Genomic DNA, 15,547 nt, shown 5'->3' with positions numbered 1-15,547 from the left:
CGAGAGTCTTTGAACCAGGACAGAAGGTTCTGCTGTTTAACTCTACGCTCAGATTATTCCCCGGGAAACTGAAATCCCGGTGGAGGGGACCGTATGTGATTACAAGTGTGTCACCATATGGCTATGTGGAGCTTCAAGACATTGATTCTAATAAGAAGTTCATTGTTAATGGACAGAGAATCAAGCATTATCTTGAAGGCAATCTTGAGCAAGAATGCTCAAAACTGAGACTAGATTAAAAGCTCAGCAAGGTCCAGCTAAAGACAATAAAGAAGCGCTTATTGGGAGGCAACCTAATTTTTACTTATCTATGTTAATTTTCTGTTTTCCTTATTTTTATTTTATATTTTCTTTAGGATGATGATCATGTAGAGTCACAGAAATCAAAGCAAAGTCAAAAACAGCATTAAAAACAGCTCATCATGGAGAAAGAGCTTACTGGCATTTAAATGCCAGTAAGAAGCATCAGACTGGCGTTTAACGCCAGAAATAAGCATCAAGCTGGCGTTAAACGCCAGAAACAAGCACCAAGTTGGCGTTCAACACCAAGAAAGGGGGAAAAGCTGGCATTTAACGCCAGAAACAAGCAGCAATCTGGCGTTAAACGCCAAGATTGCACTCTAAGGGCATTTTGTGCGCCTCAATGGAGCAGGAATGCTAAGTCCTTGACCCCTCAAGATCTGTGGACCCCACAAGAACCCCACCACTTCTTCTCTCCTCTTCACACCTTTCCATAACACTCTTCTCCATACTCACTTCACCACTCACATCCATCCATCATAAACCCCTCATACACACTATCACCCTCCCTTGGCCGAACCCACCACACATCTCCATCTCCTCCTTTCTTTCTTCTTTTGCTCAAGGACGAGCAAACATTTTAAGTTTGGTGTGGAAAAAGCCCCGCTTTTTAATTTTCCATAACCATATGGCACCTTCCATGAGATTAAAGAATATCAAAGAGCTATGAGGGAGGAGCAACAAAGGCAAGGAAGAGACACAGAGGAGCTCAAGAGCACCATTGGTTCTTCAAGAGGAAGAAGACACCACCCTCACTAAAGTGGTCCCGTTCCTTAATCTCCTTGTCTATTTGTTCTTCTGTTTTTTCGATTTATATGCTTTATGTTTTATCTATGTTTGTGTCTTTATTACATGATCATTAGTGTCCAGTGTCTATGTCTTAAAGATATGAATGTCCTATGAATCCATCATCTTTCTTAAATGAAAAATGTTTTCTGAAAAAGAAAAAGAAGTACATGAATTTCAAATTTTAAAATAGTTTAATTATTTTGATGTGGTGGCAATACTTTTTGTTTTCTGAATGAATACTTGAACAGTGCATATGTCTTTTGATATTGTTGTTTATGAATGTTAAATATGTTGGCTCTTGAAAGAATGATGAAAAGTAGAAAAATGTTGATTGATAATTGGAAAAATCATAAAATTGATTCTTGAAGTAAGAAAAAGCAGTGAATACAAAAGCTTGCGAAAAAAAAGAAAAGAAAAATGGCGAAAAAAGAGAGAAAGAAAAAGAAAAAGCAAGCAGAAAAAGCCAAGAGCTCTTTAAACCAAAAGGCAAGAGAAAAAATCCGGTAACCCTTTAAACCAAAAGACAAGGGTAATAAAAAGGATCCAAGGCTTTGAATCAGTGGATAGGAGGGCCCAAAGGAATAAAATCCTGGCCTAAGTGGCTAAACCAAGCTGTCCCTAACCATGTGCTTGTGGCGTGAAGGTGTCAAGTGAGAAGCTTGAGACTGAGCGGTTAAAGTCGTGGTCCAAAGCAAAAAGAGTGTGCTTAAGAGCTTTGGACACCTCTAACTGGGGACTTTAGCAAATCTGAGTAACAATCTGAAAAGGTTCACCCAGTTATGTGTCTGTGGCATTTATGTATCCGGTGGTAATACTGGAAAACAAAATGCTTAAGGTCACGGCCAAGACTCATAAAGTAACTGTGTTCAAGAATCAACATACTGAACTAGGAGAATCATTAACACTATCTGAATTCTGAGTTCCTATAGATGCCAATCATTCTAACTTCAAATGATAAAGTGAGATGCCAAAACTGTTAAGAAGTAAAAAGCTAATAGCCCCGCTCATCTAATTAAGACTGATCTTCATAGATATTTTTGGAATTCATTGTATATTTTCTTCTTTTTATCTAACTTTGTTTTTAGTTGCTTGGGGACAAGCAACAATTTAAGTCTGGTGTTGTGATGAGCGGATAATTTATACGCTTTTTGGCATTGTTTTTACATAGTTTTTAGTATGATTTGATTATTTTTTAGTATATTTTTATTAGTTTTTAAATAAAAATCACATTTCTGGAATTTACTATGAGTTTGTGTGTTTTTCTATGATTTTAGGTATTTTCTGGCTGAAATTGAGGGACCTGAGCAAAAATCTGATTCAGAGGCTGAAAAAGGACTGCAGATGCTGTTGGATTCTGACCTCCCTACACTCAAAGTGATTTTTCTGGAGCTACAGAAGTGAAAATGATGCGCTCTCAATTGCGTTGAAAAGTAGACATCTAGGGCTTTCCAGAAATATATAATAGTCCATACTTTGTCTGAGTTTAGATGGCGCAAACTGGCGTTTAACGCCAGTTCTCTGCCCTATTCTGGCGTTAAACGCCAGAAACAGGTTACAAGTTGGAGTTAAACGCCCAAAACAGGTTACAACCTAGCGTTTAACTCCAGAAACATCCTAGACACATATAAAACTTAAGTCTCAGCCCCAGCACACACCAAGTGGGCCCTAGAAGTAGATTTCTGCACTATCTATCATAGTTTACTCATTTTCTGTAAACCTAGGTTACTAGTCTAGTATTTAAACAACTTTTAGAGATTTATTTTGGATCTCATGACATTTTCATGTTTTACATTGTATCTCTATGGCATGAGTCTCTAAACTCCATGATTGGGGGTGAGGAGCTCTACTGTGTCTCGATGAATTAATGCAATTACTTCTGTTTTCTATTCAATCACGCTTATTTCTATTCTAAGATACTCGCTTGTACTTAACTGTGATAAATGTGATGATCCGTGACACTCATCATCATTCTCAACCTATGAACGTGTGCCTGACAACTACTTCCGTTCTACCTTAGATTGAGTGTGTATCTCTTAGCCTCTTGGTTCATGATCAGAGTCTTCGTGGTATATGCTAGGATTATTGGCGGCCATTCCTGAGATCTGAAAAGTCTAAACCTTGTCTGTGGTATTCCGAGTAGGATCTGGGATAGGATGACTAAGAAAAACTTTAAACTCACGAGTACTGGGCGTAGTGACAGAGGCAAATGGATCCTATTCCAACATGAGTGAGAACCGACATATGATTAGCCGTGCGGTACAGTGCATTTGGACCATTTTCACTGAGAGGATGGATGGTAGCCATTGACAACGGTGATCCACCTACATACAGCTTGCCATGGAAGGAGACCTGCGTGCGTGAAGAAGAAGACAGTAGGAAAGTAGGGATTCAGAAGACAGAGCATCTCCAAAACCTCAATCTGTTCTCCATTACTGCATAACAAGTACTATTTAATTTATTCTTTTTATTCTTCATAAATATAATCACTCTTATCATTAATCTCCTGACTAAGATTTACACGAAAACCATAGACTGCTTCAAGCCAACAATCTCCGTGGGATCGACCCTTACTCACGTAAGGTATTACTTGGACAACCCAGTGCACTTGCTGGTTAGTGGTACGAGTTGTGAAGAGTGTGATTCAAAATTCGTGCACCAGTGATGCTGTTACAATAAAAGTCTGAACCTCAGAGGCAAAGGGGAAGAAATCCACACCATCGAACTTGAGGGAGTTTGAGGTCGGGAAGACCTTCGCCCACAACCTGAAAGCGAAATCAAAGAAGTCTAGATCGGAGATACCCCGGACAAAACAACAAATATCGGGGCAACCATAAAGAAAGAGGTGAAGGAGCCCCTGATACAGTTTCTAAGAGATAATGTTGACCTCTTCGAATGGAAGGCCACAGACATGCCGGGCATAGACCCCAAGCTAATGTGCCATAAACTGGCAGTATACCCAGGATCTCGGCCAATACAGCAGAAGCATAGGAAGCTTGGACCAGAAAGATCCTAAGTTGTGGAAAAACAAGTACAAGCTCTACTGGAGGCAGGATTCATAAGAGAAGTCATGTACCCCATATGGCTAGCCAATGTTGTCTTAGTGAAAAAGTCAAATGGGAAATGGCGGATGTGCACTGATTACACCGACCTCAACAAAGCTTGCCCAAAAGATCCCTATCCACTCCCAAATATCGATACTCTAGTGGATGCCTCCTCCGGATACAAGTACCTCTCGTTCATGGATGCTTACTCAGGATACAATCAAATCCCAATGTATCCACCCGATCAGGAAAAAACCTCATTCCTAACTCCAAAAGCAAATTATTGTTATGTCGTCAAGCCATTCGAACTTAAAAATGCAGGAGCTACTTACCAAAGACTAATGAACAAAGTCTTCACAGACCATATCGGGAAACTCATGGAGGTATATGTAGATGACATGCTGGTAAAAACACAAATTGAAGAGTTGCTACTATCCGACCTTACCAAAGTGTTTGACATTATAGGAAAGCACGATATGCGACTCAATCCAGCAAAATGCACCTTTGCAGTAGAATCTGGCAAGTTCTTGGGCTTCATGCTCACACAAAGAGGAATTGAAGCAAACCCGGATAAATGTCAGGCAATACTCGATATGAAAAGTCTAACTTGCGTCAAAGAGGTACAATAACTCAACGAAAGACTGGCAGCCTTGTCTAGATTTCTAGCTGGATCGGCCATAAGATCTCTCCCCTTCTACGCCACTTTAAGGAAGGGAAAGAGGTTCGAATGGACAATGGAGTACGAGCAGGATTTCTGGGATTCCAAAAAGTTCCTGGGACAACCATCTATTCTAACTCGACCACGAGAAGGAGAACCACTTGTATTGTACCTCGCAGTAGGAAGTCGGCGATAGCCTCAGCACTAGTCCGAGAAGACGGGAATGGGCAACAACCCATCTACTTCGTCAGTAAAGCTCTCCAAGGGGCAGAACTGAACTATCAAAAGATAAAAAAGTTCGCTTACGCCCTCATACTAACTTCTCGATGACTTCGTCCCTACTTTTAAGCTCACACCATCAAGGTTCGGACTAACCAGCCCATAAAAGGTATCCTACAGAAAATGAATCTAGCCGGAAGAATTTTACAATGGGCACTCGAGCTATTAGAGTTCGATCTCCAATACGAAACTTGAACGGCCATCAAGTCCCAATATCTGACCGACTTCATTGCTGAGTACACGGACACTCCGGGAATTCCCATATAATGGAATCTCTACGTAGACGGCTCCTCGAACAAAACCAGAAGTGGAGCAGGTGTGATAATAGAAAGCGACCAGGGAACCCAAATCAAACTTTCCCTCAAATTTGAGTTCCCTGCTTCAAACAACCAAGCCGAATATGAGGCATTACTAGCTGGTTTGAAGCTGACTAAGGAGGTTGGAGCTCAAAAGCTTATCATTTTCAGCGATTCATAAGTAGTCACCTCACAAATAGCAGGGAGCTACCAAGCCAAGGATCCCACCATGAAAAAGTACTTGGACAAAACCAGGGAATAGCTCGAACATCTTGGGGAATATGAGGTCCACCACATACCTCGGGAACAGAATGCTCGAGCTGATGCACTCTCAAAACTAGCCAGCACCAAACCAGGGGGCAACAATAGAAGCCTCATCTAGAAAATACTACAGAACCCGTCAATCTCGGAAGAAGAAAAGTTCCAAGCCATAACAGGTCTAGATCAAGGATGGATGACTCCTATAATTAACTAACTCAAAACAAAAACACTCCCCACAGATAAGAAGGAGGCAAAGAGGTTAAAACGGAAGGCACAATACTACACCATCATAAATAACACTCTATATAAGAGAGGGATTTCAACACCACTGCTAAAATGTGTGCTGACTTCCAACACAATGGAAATTTTAGAAGAAGTACAGTGGCATCTGTGGAAACCATCTCGTAGCACGAGCTCTCGCCAAAAAAGTACTCCGAGCCGGATTCTATTGGCTGACTTTACAAAAAGAAGCAACAGAGTTCGTAAAGATGTGTTCACCATGTCAGAAACATGCTAATTTCCACATCGCCCCACCAGAGAAACTCACCAGCATAACCTCACCCTGGCCATTTGCAAAGTGGGGACTCGACCTCCTTGGGCCCTTCCCTCAAGGATCAGGACAGGTCAAGTTCCTCATCATAGGGATAGTCTATTTCACCAAGTGGATTGAGGCAGAACCCTTAGCTAACGCCACTGCTCAAAGAAGTCGAAAATTCCTATATAGAAACATCGTCAAAAGGTTTGGGGTTCCTCACTCCATTACCAGAGATAATGGTACTCAATTCAAATACGCAGGCCTTAGAAGATTGGTGGCCGACTTGAAAATAAAGCACCAATTCACTTTTGTAGAACATCACCAGGCTAATGGACAGGCAGAGGCCGCCAATAAAGTCATATTAGCTGGATTAAAATGGATACTATAGGACGCAAAGAGAGCCTGGGCTGAGGAACTCCCACAAGTCCTATGGGCATATCGGACCACTCCACACTCAACGACGAGGGAATCACCCTTCCCACTAGCTTACGGAATGGAGGCAATGATCCCAGTGGAAGTTAAAGAAGAGTCCCCCAGAACAATTTTTTTACAATGAAGAGGCCAACCCCAAACTTCAAAAAAAAGAGCTCGACTTACTTCCAGAAATACGGGAAAGAGATCGGATCAGGGAGGAGGCGTTAAAACATCGAATGGCCTCAAGATACAATTAAAAGGTAGTACAATGAGGTTTTGCCAATAACGACCTCATCCTAATCCAAAATGATATTGGAACAAGTCGACTTGGAAAGGGAAAATTGGCGGCTAACTGGAAAGGACCTTACCGAGTCACAGAGGTATTGGGAAAAGGCTACTACAGGGTTTCCGAACTCGAGGGGCGAGAGCTACCAAGGTCATGGCACGCCTGCAACCTAAGAAGGTATTATACTTAGGAGGTAATAAAGATCTTAGACCAACGTGCACTCTTTTTCCTAAAAAGGTTTTTTAACGAGGCGCCAAGCCAAGATCTATAAACTGCCTGACCTAGAAGGGTAAACACCCATATGTATATTGTTTTCCTATTTGTCTACTTTCTATTTGGAATAAAACTTTTTAGATTCTTTCTACAAATCCTCTCTACAGGTCGGCAAGGTGAAAAATAAATTCATCGCCCGACCACGATGAAAACCGAATTCATCGTTATCAACAAAGGTCGACAAGGTGAAAACTAAATTCACTGCTCGATTAAAGATAAAACTACTGATCGGCAAGGTGACATTCAAACTCATCGTCTGATCATGATAAAATCGACAAAGTTATAAAAAAGTAATCCATAAGCTGAGGCCTGGCCAGCCCTGACTAAAAAATGGATTACTAATAACTTAAGTATGGACCGACATGAAGAAGTCGAACCAATCTACCAAAGCAAACAAAAAGTTATAAAAAATAATTCATAGAAAGAGGCCTGACAAGGTCTGAGAAAAATGGATTGTTATAACTTGGGATGGACCGACATAAAGAAGTCGGACCAGACCGATCAAAACGACAAAAAAAGTTATAAAAAAAAAGCAATTCATAGAAAGAGGCCTGATCAGCCCTTATGAAAGGTGAATTACTAGAAATAACTTAGAAACGACCGACATGGAGAAGTCAGCCCAATGCGATTAAAGCTACAAGAGTTATAAGTAGTAAATCGATAAAAAAGAGATCCGGTGAGATCCAATTTAAAAATGGATTACTCGCACAACTCAACGAAAGGCGTGCGCTAGAAGGGACACAGCTCAACCCAAAGAAAGCCACGACCTCTCCCAAAATCAAATAAAAAGGGTTCTATGAGAATACTAAAAAGAACGGTCAAACAAGGCTAGCCTCAAAAAAGCACTTCGACCAAAACCGGAAAGAAACCAACACTAAGGAAATCAAAAAAGAGTTCGGACAAAAAGCTCCAACACTCTTGAAGATTCCTGGAAATGCCAAAAGATTACAAAGAAAATCAAAGCTATTATCATTAACACTCAGAAGGCCACCCGAAGGTCGACCTCAAGAGTTCAAAAAAGCATCTATTTTTCCAGTAAAAGTTGCTAAAGAAAAAGCAACTATAAAAGTCACAGTCAAACACAAATTATCAAAATAAGAGTTCAAAAGCCCACAGACCGGGCTATAAAAGATACATAAGCAATACTACAAAGGCTTCAAAGATTCTCCTGTGGCGGCATCTCGAGGTGAAGGAGGACGAGTTTGGAGGGGGACAGCATCAACGGTCCCATCCTACCGGTTCAGGATCTAGACATCAGGATTCGACTCAAGATGGTCGACCTCAGCTGTAGGAGTTGGAGAAGTCGGGACAGTAGAAGTCTTGGTGGATGGCACGGGAGGTGGATCTACATCATCCTCATCTTCATTCGGGACAGGAACAATCTTCCCATTTTCCACAATATTGTCCAAACTGAAGAGAGACAGGTTGAGATCGGAAGTAAGAACTCGGACCTGATCTTTCAAATTTTCATAAGCAGAAGTCACACTGCCCACGAGATGACCCTGAAGTTTGGCATTATTAGCCTGAGCAGACTCCAACCTCTCCCTGAGCTCTACCATCTCGCCATAAGTTAGGACATAGCTCTCCTTATGCTTTTGAGCTATCTCCTCAGCCAGATTTGTAGAAGCCACCGCAGTAGTAGCCCGAATCTTCTCACCTTCCAACTCCTTTTCCAGCTTAGCCACCTTCACCTCGAGCTCCTCCTTTAACCCCTTGATCCTGTCATATTCTAACTTGGCCTCCTCCATAAAAGCCTTTGTCGCACGAACTAGAAGATCCAGGGCAGTTCGAAATAAAGCTGCCCCCATATCTGCCATTTTAATACTGCTCCGGGTAATGAAGTCCAAATGACGAAGAATGGATACATCGTCAGTAGGAACAACACCATAAGGAGCAATTTGTTGATCAACAAACTCGACAACATCAATCGGGGGCATCCAGATTGAAAGGCTCAACAGTCCTCTGTCTTTTTGGAGGAGGAACGGCAGTAGGAGAAGAGGTAGCAGTAAAGGCATGGGGAAGATCAACCAAGTGGACCTGAGGAGTAGGAATCACCCTCTTCGGCCCAGAAGTGCTCGATATCGGCTTCTTAGGAGGAACCTGAGAAGATCCTTACCCAGTGGCCTTAGCCGAGATGTTCTGGGCAGTTGTAGCTTTCCTCGCCTTCTTAAAGGCCTTCATGGAATCATTAGTCTTAGCCATCTATGAATAAACAAAAGGGGATTAGCAAAATACAAGTTACATATCGGAAGAAAACAAGCAAATTAACAAAGACAAACAAGTACAAATAAAGTCGACCGCTACCTTGCTCAGCTTGGAGAAGTGAGGGATCCCCTAAAAACCTCTTAGTATCAAGATGAGGAGGTTGCCCCCAATTCTCCTCCAACACATTCACAAAGGCCTGTTCGACCTCATCCAGAATCTCCCACGAGTATCTAGAGACTACAACATTCTTTTGCCAACATAAGGGGAAGGCATGTTCATTATTCGACTCCAAGAAAAATGGCCGAGCTCCTTCAATAGCTCAGACCTTAAAGTAATAATTCTTAAAGTCCCTAAAGGACTCATCATACATGGAAAAAACTTTCTTTCCCTCTGCAGATCAGAAGGAAACCCAAGAGGCTTTCTTTTTTGAGGAGATCCCATGCTTAGTCAAAACAAAGAGGTATAGAAAGAGAGTTTGAGAAGGCATGACATCCAATTCTTGGCAAAGCAATTGAAAAATCTTCATAAAGCCCCATGAGTTCGGATGGAGCTAGGACGGAGCTACATTGCATGACCACAGCAAATCGGTCTCAAAAGAGGTAAAAGGAAGGGTAATGTTCATTTGGCTAAAAAAGTAGTCGTAAGCATAAAAGAAGGGGCGTTCCCCCTAAGTCAGAGAAGGGAAGCAAACCCTCTCGTCAGAGTCTAGCGCTACCAGCTCATAGTTCTTCTCCTGATCCCTACTACTACAAATCCGGTGATATTTCCTAAGCTCCACACAGTATTCAGAATTGACCACCGAGACGCACATCAAGACGAGGGAGTCCAGCCAGTCAGACATGCCCTCAGGAACTTTGGAGGAGGTCTCAACAATATTTTTGCGAGAAGACATGGGTCAACTAGTCCTACAGTAAGAAAAAGGAAAATGGTTACTACCAAACAACTCGGGCAAATAAGAAAACAGCTCGACAAAACGGATATAACTCGATCTAAGGCATACAGGGCAGTAGCATCAGCAAAAGGAAACCCAAAGGATACAACCCAAGGTCCAGGGGCATCCTTTGGAGGCAGTAACAGATCGAGGACTCAAAAAAATCTACAAAGACTACATCCTAACATATCTCAGCAAGAAAATACCTTCTTTTAACAAAAGACATTCCGTGAAGAAAGTCACGTATCAAAAGGTCATCAAAGGAAACTATCAAACATCAAACAGGTCAAGTAAGGGCGCAATCTTTTTGACAAAACAAGACATTATTCCAAAAGCTTCAGCAATCAAAGAATATGGTCAGAAACAGTAACAACACACAAAGCCCTAAAAATATCAACCATCAGAAAAGGTTAAAAGGATCGTAGATAAGTTGAAGGAACTCCAAAAACATGCATCATAGCAACAATCAAGCACAACAACACAGAAAAAATTCAAGTTTTCCAACATAAATTCAAGCAAGATCAAAACTTTTCCAAAAAATAGAACAATGTGAGCATGAAAAAGAACAGCGCAAGAAGTAAAAGAAGAAAGAAAGAAGAAGAAAGAAAACCAACCTGCAAATGGGAGGAGACGAAAAACATGGAGAGATTAAAAGTCTCACCAGACGATCACCTTTCAAAAGAAGCGAAGCACCAACAGTCACCTCTAGAAACAAGGAGAAGCGCGAAGACGTGAAAACTGGGAGGCAAGCGAAAATGAAGAGTCCTAGGCGAGCCAGAAAACAGAAGGGTTTCAGGAAGCAAAGAGAGAAAAGTGAAAGCATAGTTCTTTTTTGGCAATTCAGAATGAAAAAAAGGAAAAAACGGCAAAAAGAGGAGTTAATAAGTTATTAAAAACCCTCGCACGTTCCCAAAGCAAGAGGCGCGTGTTTTTCAAAATTAAAGGAGTGTGAAGAAACGCTCCACATTCAAATGAAAGCTCTACAAAAAGGGATCGACAATGCTCGAGCTTGGCTTCAGAAAGATCGAAGTCCTAAACTAGGACCCGACCTCCAAAGGAAGACCACGCTCAAGCAGGGGCACTCTTCATACCCTAGGTCGAGCTGTACGACCCAAGCTAATAGAAGACAAGTCGACCGACCTCTTCATGTCAGGATTACCCGAGCTCCTCTAAAAGAGCTCTGCCAAATCGCTACATGAAGCCCAAATAGGCCTAAATAAAGGGACGAAGCCCAATCTAAGGGCAGCTAAAGCCTAAAAGGATAAGGCGACTCCCCTCAAGATAAGATGACTTCACTCAAAAGATAAAGATAAGATAACTAGCTTATCTTATCTAGAAAGATCACTTTACACCATTATAAATACACTGGAGCACCCAGGTATAACTCATACTCAGATTCTACAAAAAACCTGCTTAGTACCCTTGCTAACTTAAGCATCGGAGTCCCTTGCAGGTACCACCACCCTCCGATGATGAAGGATCAGCCGCATTACAAGTCCAACAAGTCAGACGCGACAGCTCCGACCACCACCCACAAGTTAGATCCGTCATCTCCGACCAGCACAGAAGATCTCGTCCGAGATCAACCTACAGTTTCAGGTAACCCTCGGAATAGTCGGTAAGGTAAAAACCAAATTCACCACCCGATTACGACAAAGTCGGCAAAGATGAAAGTAGAATTCATCGCATGATTTCTACAAGGTCGGCAAGAAAGTGAAAACAAAATTCATTGTTCGATTTTGACAAGGTCGGCTAAGATGAAAGCGATAAAAATATATTAATTCAAGAAGTTTTTTAAAAAAGTACTCCATAAAAAGTGGCCTGACGAGGTCTAACTAAAAATGAAGTACTAGAAATAACTTGGCTACGACTTGGGCTGGCAAGAGAGGTCGGCCAACAAAAGTTACATCTTGGATGGACAAGAGAAGTCGGACCAGCAAAAAGTGTGTGCTAAAAGGGACATGCTTTAGCCCGAAAAAGCCACGGCTCCACGACAAGGCTATCAAAATTGTCCAAACTAACTAAGAAAGTGTTCAACCAGAACGCTAAAAAGTTATCCAACAAAGTTAGCCCAAAGACCATCTCGCCCCAAATAGAAGATGGACTAAACAAAGATCTAATCAAAAGGAGGTATGGTGACCAAGTGCCAAACACTCTACAAAACATCTATAATAGTTGTAAAAATACGGACAGTATAGAAACATACACTTCAAAATAAAAGACTCAAAGGCCACCTGAAAAGCAAGCCTCAAGAGTTTAAAAGTGTTTTGTTAAAGTCGCATAAAAGCAACTACGAGTCAAAGAGGTCTACCATCACAAAAAACAAGAGTTTAAAAAGCCCACAAATCAGGCTATACAGACAAAACACAAAACAAATCATAGAGGGTCCAAAGTTTTTCCAGTAACAGCATCCGTGGCTGAAGGCAGAGGAATAATGTTCATAGGGGTGGCATCCACAGTCCCGTCATCCCGATTAAGAATTTGACAATCCAGATCAGGTTCAGGATGGCCGAGCTCAGTAGAAGGAACCAAGGAAGTCGTAGTTGCAGGAGCTTTGGCCGGAGGCACAGGGGAGGAGGCTCATCATCTTCGTCGTACCAAGCGGGCACTATTTTACCATCTTCTACCATGTTATCTAGGCTAAAGAGAGTCAGGTCGAGTTCAGGAGCAAGAACTCAGACCTGTGCCTTTAGGTTCTCATAAGCACCTGTCACTGTATCTACCAGATGGTCCTGGAGATCAGCATAATTCACAAGAGCAGACTCAAGCCTTTCCCTTAGCTCCAACACCTCGGCATAAGTGTGGGTATAATTCTCTTTATGTTTCTTTGTCATCTCCTCAGCCAATTTTGCAGTCGCCTCAGCCTCGACAGCTCGAGACTTCTCTTTCTCCAAGTCCAGCTCTAGCTTAGCAACCCTAGCGTCCAGCTCATCCTTTAAACCTTTAATTCTATTAAACTCAGACTTGGCATCCTCAAGAAAAGCCTTTGTTGCATGGACGGGGGAACCCTGGACAGTGTGATATAAGGCCGCGCCCATATGGCCCATCCGGATACTATTACTAGTAATAAAATTCAAGTGTTGAAGGAGGGATACATCATCCATCGATAGTCGACCAAAAGGAGCAATTTGATTGTCACCAAACCCCATGGCATCAAAATCTGGGGCATCCTTGTCGAAGGGATCCACAGTTTTTTGTTTTACCACAGTCTTCTGTTTTTTGGGAGGAGGACCAGCAGTAGGAGAAGAAGCACCACCAGAAGTCGAATGGGGAGGATTAGAGGGAACCAAGCGAACCTGGGGAGTTAGGATGACTTTCCTCAACTCTGTAGTGTCCGAGGTCGACTTCTTCAGAGAAACATGAGACGATCCTTCTCCAGAAGTCTTGGCCGAGATGTTTTGAGCGGCCATTGCCTTCTTGGCCCTACGAAAAATGTTTCATAGAATCAGCAGACTTCACCATCTCTAAAAAAGCAAAAAACAAAATCCAGTTACAAGAAAGAACAAATACAGATCGGCAAAACAAACAAATGTAAAAAAGTCTCCATACCCAGTTCAGCCTTAAGAAGAGAAGCATCCCCTAAAAATTTTTTCGTATCTAGATGGGGAGGCTCTCCCCAATTTTCCTCTAACACCTTCACAAAGGCCTGCTCGACCTCATCCAAACTTTCCCAAGAATACCTAGATACGACCACATTCTTTTTCCAGCATAAGGGAAAGGCAGGCTCATTGTTCTCATCCAAAAAGAAAGGGTGAACACCCTCAGCAACTCGGACTTTAAAATAATAGTTCTTAAAATCCCTAAAGGATTCATCGTACATAGGAAAAACTTTCTTGCCTTGAGCAGCTCGAAAAGAAACCCAGGAGGCTTTCTTCCTCGCTACCCTAGGCTTTGTCAAATCGAAAAGGTAAAGAAAAAGAGTCTGGGTAGGTCAGACATCAAGTTCTTGACACAGAAATTGGAAGATTTTAATAAAGCTCCAAGAGTTCAGGTGGAGCTAAGACGGAGCTACGTTGCAGGACCACAGCAACTCGGTCTCGAAGGGGGTAAAAGGAATAGTAATATTCAGTTGACTAAAGAAATAGTCTTAAGCATAGAAAAAGGGACGCTCTTCTGGAATCAAAGAGGGAAAGCTAACCCTCTCCTCAGGGTCAGGAGACACTAACTCATATTTCTTTTCTTGATCCCTATCACTACAAATTCTATGGTGCCTCCTAAGCCACACACAATACTCAGAGTCAGCAACGGTAACACACATCAACACAATGGAGTCCATCCAATTAGACATGCCATCCAGTATCTTAGTAGACATCTCAACAATATTTTTGCCAGAAGACATAGGCCAACTATTCCTACAGGAAGAAACAAAGAAAAGATGGGTTACTACCACACAACTCAGACAAATATGAAAACAATTCGGACAACAATGTATGAATGACAAGTATCAGACACGGTAGCAAAAGGGAAAACCCATGATTCACACTAAAATCCAGGGGCACCCTTTGGAGGCAGTAACAAGGCAGGAACCAAAAAAGAAGGAAACCAACGGTCTACGCCCTAACCATCTCACAAACAATCCTCTTCTAGTAACATCACAAAGCAGTAAGAAATTTCATCATCATCAATAAGGACCATCAAGACTACAATCTTTCTTCACCAAGATGGTTCAAAACAAAGGAGTAAACCCATAAATGAAAACACGCAGAAATGAAAGATGCAGGAACGGCCCTAATAAAACCCTAGCAAAGCAAAAATCAGCCAGGCACACATCATAGCAAAGGAAATACAGGGATCACCACAAAAGATGCAAGCTTTTTCAGATAACCATCATTTATTCCTCGAAAAGGTCAAAGACTCTCAAGACAAAGCACATGTGATGAGCGGATAATTTATACGCTTTTTGGCATTGTTTTAAGTAGTTTTTAGCATGATTTAGTTAGTTTTTAAATAAAAATCACATTTCTTGACTTCACTATGAGTTTATGTGTTTTTTTGTGATTTCAGGTAATTTCTGGCTAAAATTGAGGGACTTGAGCAAAAATCTAATTTAGAGGCTGAAGAAGGACTACAGATGCTGTTGGATTCTGACCTCCCTGCACTCAAAGTGGATTTTCTGGAGCTATAGAAATCCAATTGGCACGCTCTTAATTGCGTTGGAAAGTAGACATCCAGGGCTTTCCAGAATTATATAATAGTTCATACTTTTTCTAAGTTTTGACGACGCAAACTAGCGTCAAACGCCAACTTCCTGCCCTATTCTGAAGTTAAACGTCAGAAAC

This window comes from Arachis ipaensis, chromosome B6 (assembly GCF_059453495.1).
Source record: "Arachis ipaensis isolate K30076 ecotype BB chromosome B6, ASM5945349v1, whole genome shotgun sequence".
Lineage (NCBI taxonomy): Eukaryota > Viridiplantae > Streptophyta > Magnoliopsida > Fabales > Fabaceae > Arachis > Arachis ipaensis.
The sequence above is the reverse complement of the archived record's forward strand: the minus strand, read 5'-3'. Positions refer to the sequence as shown.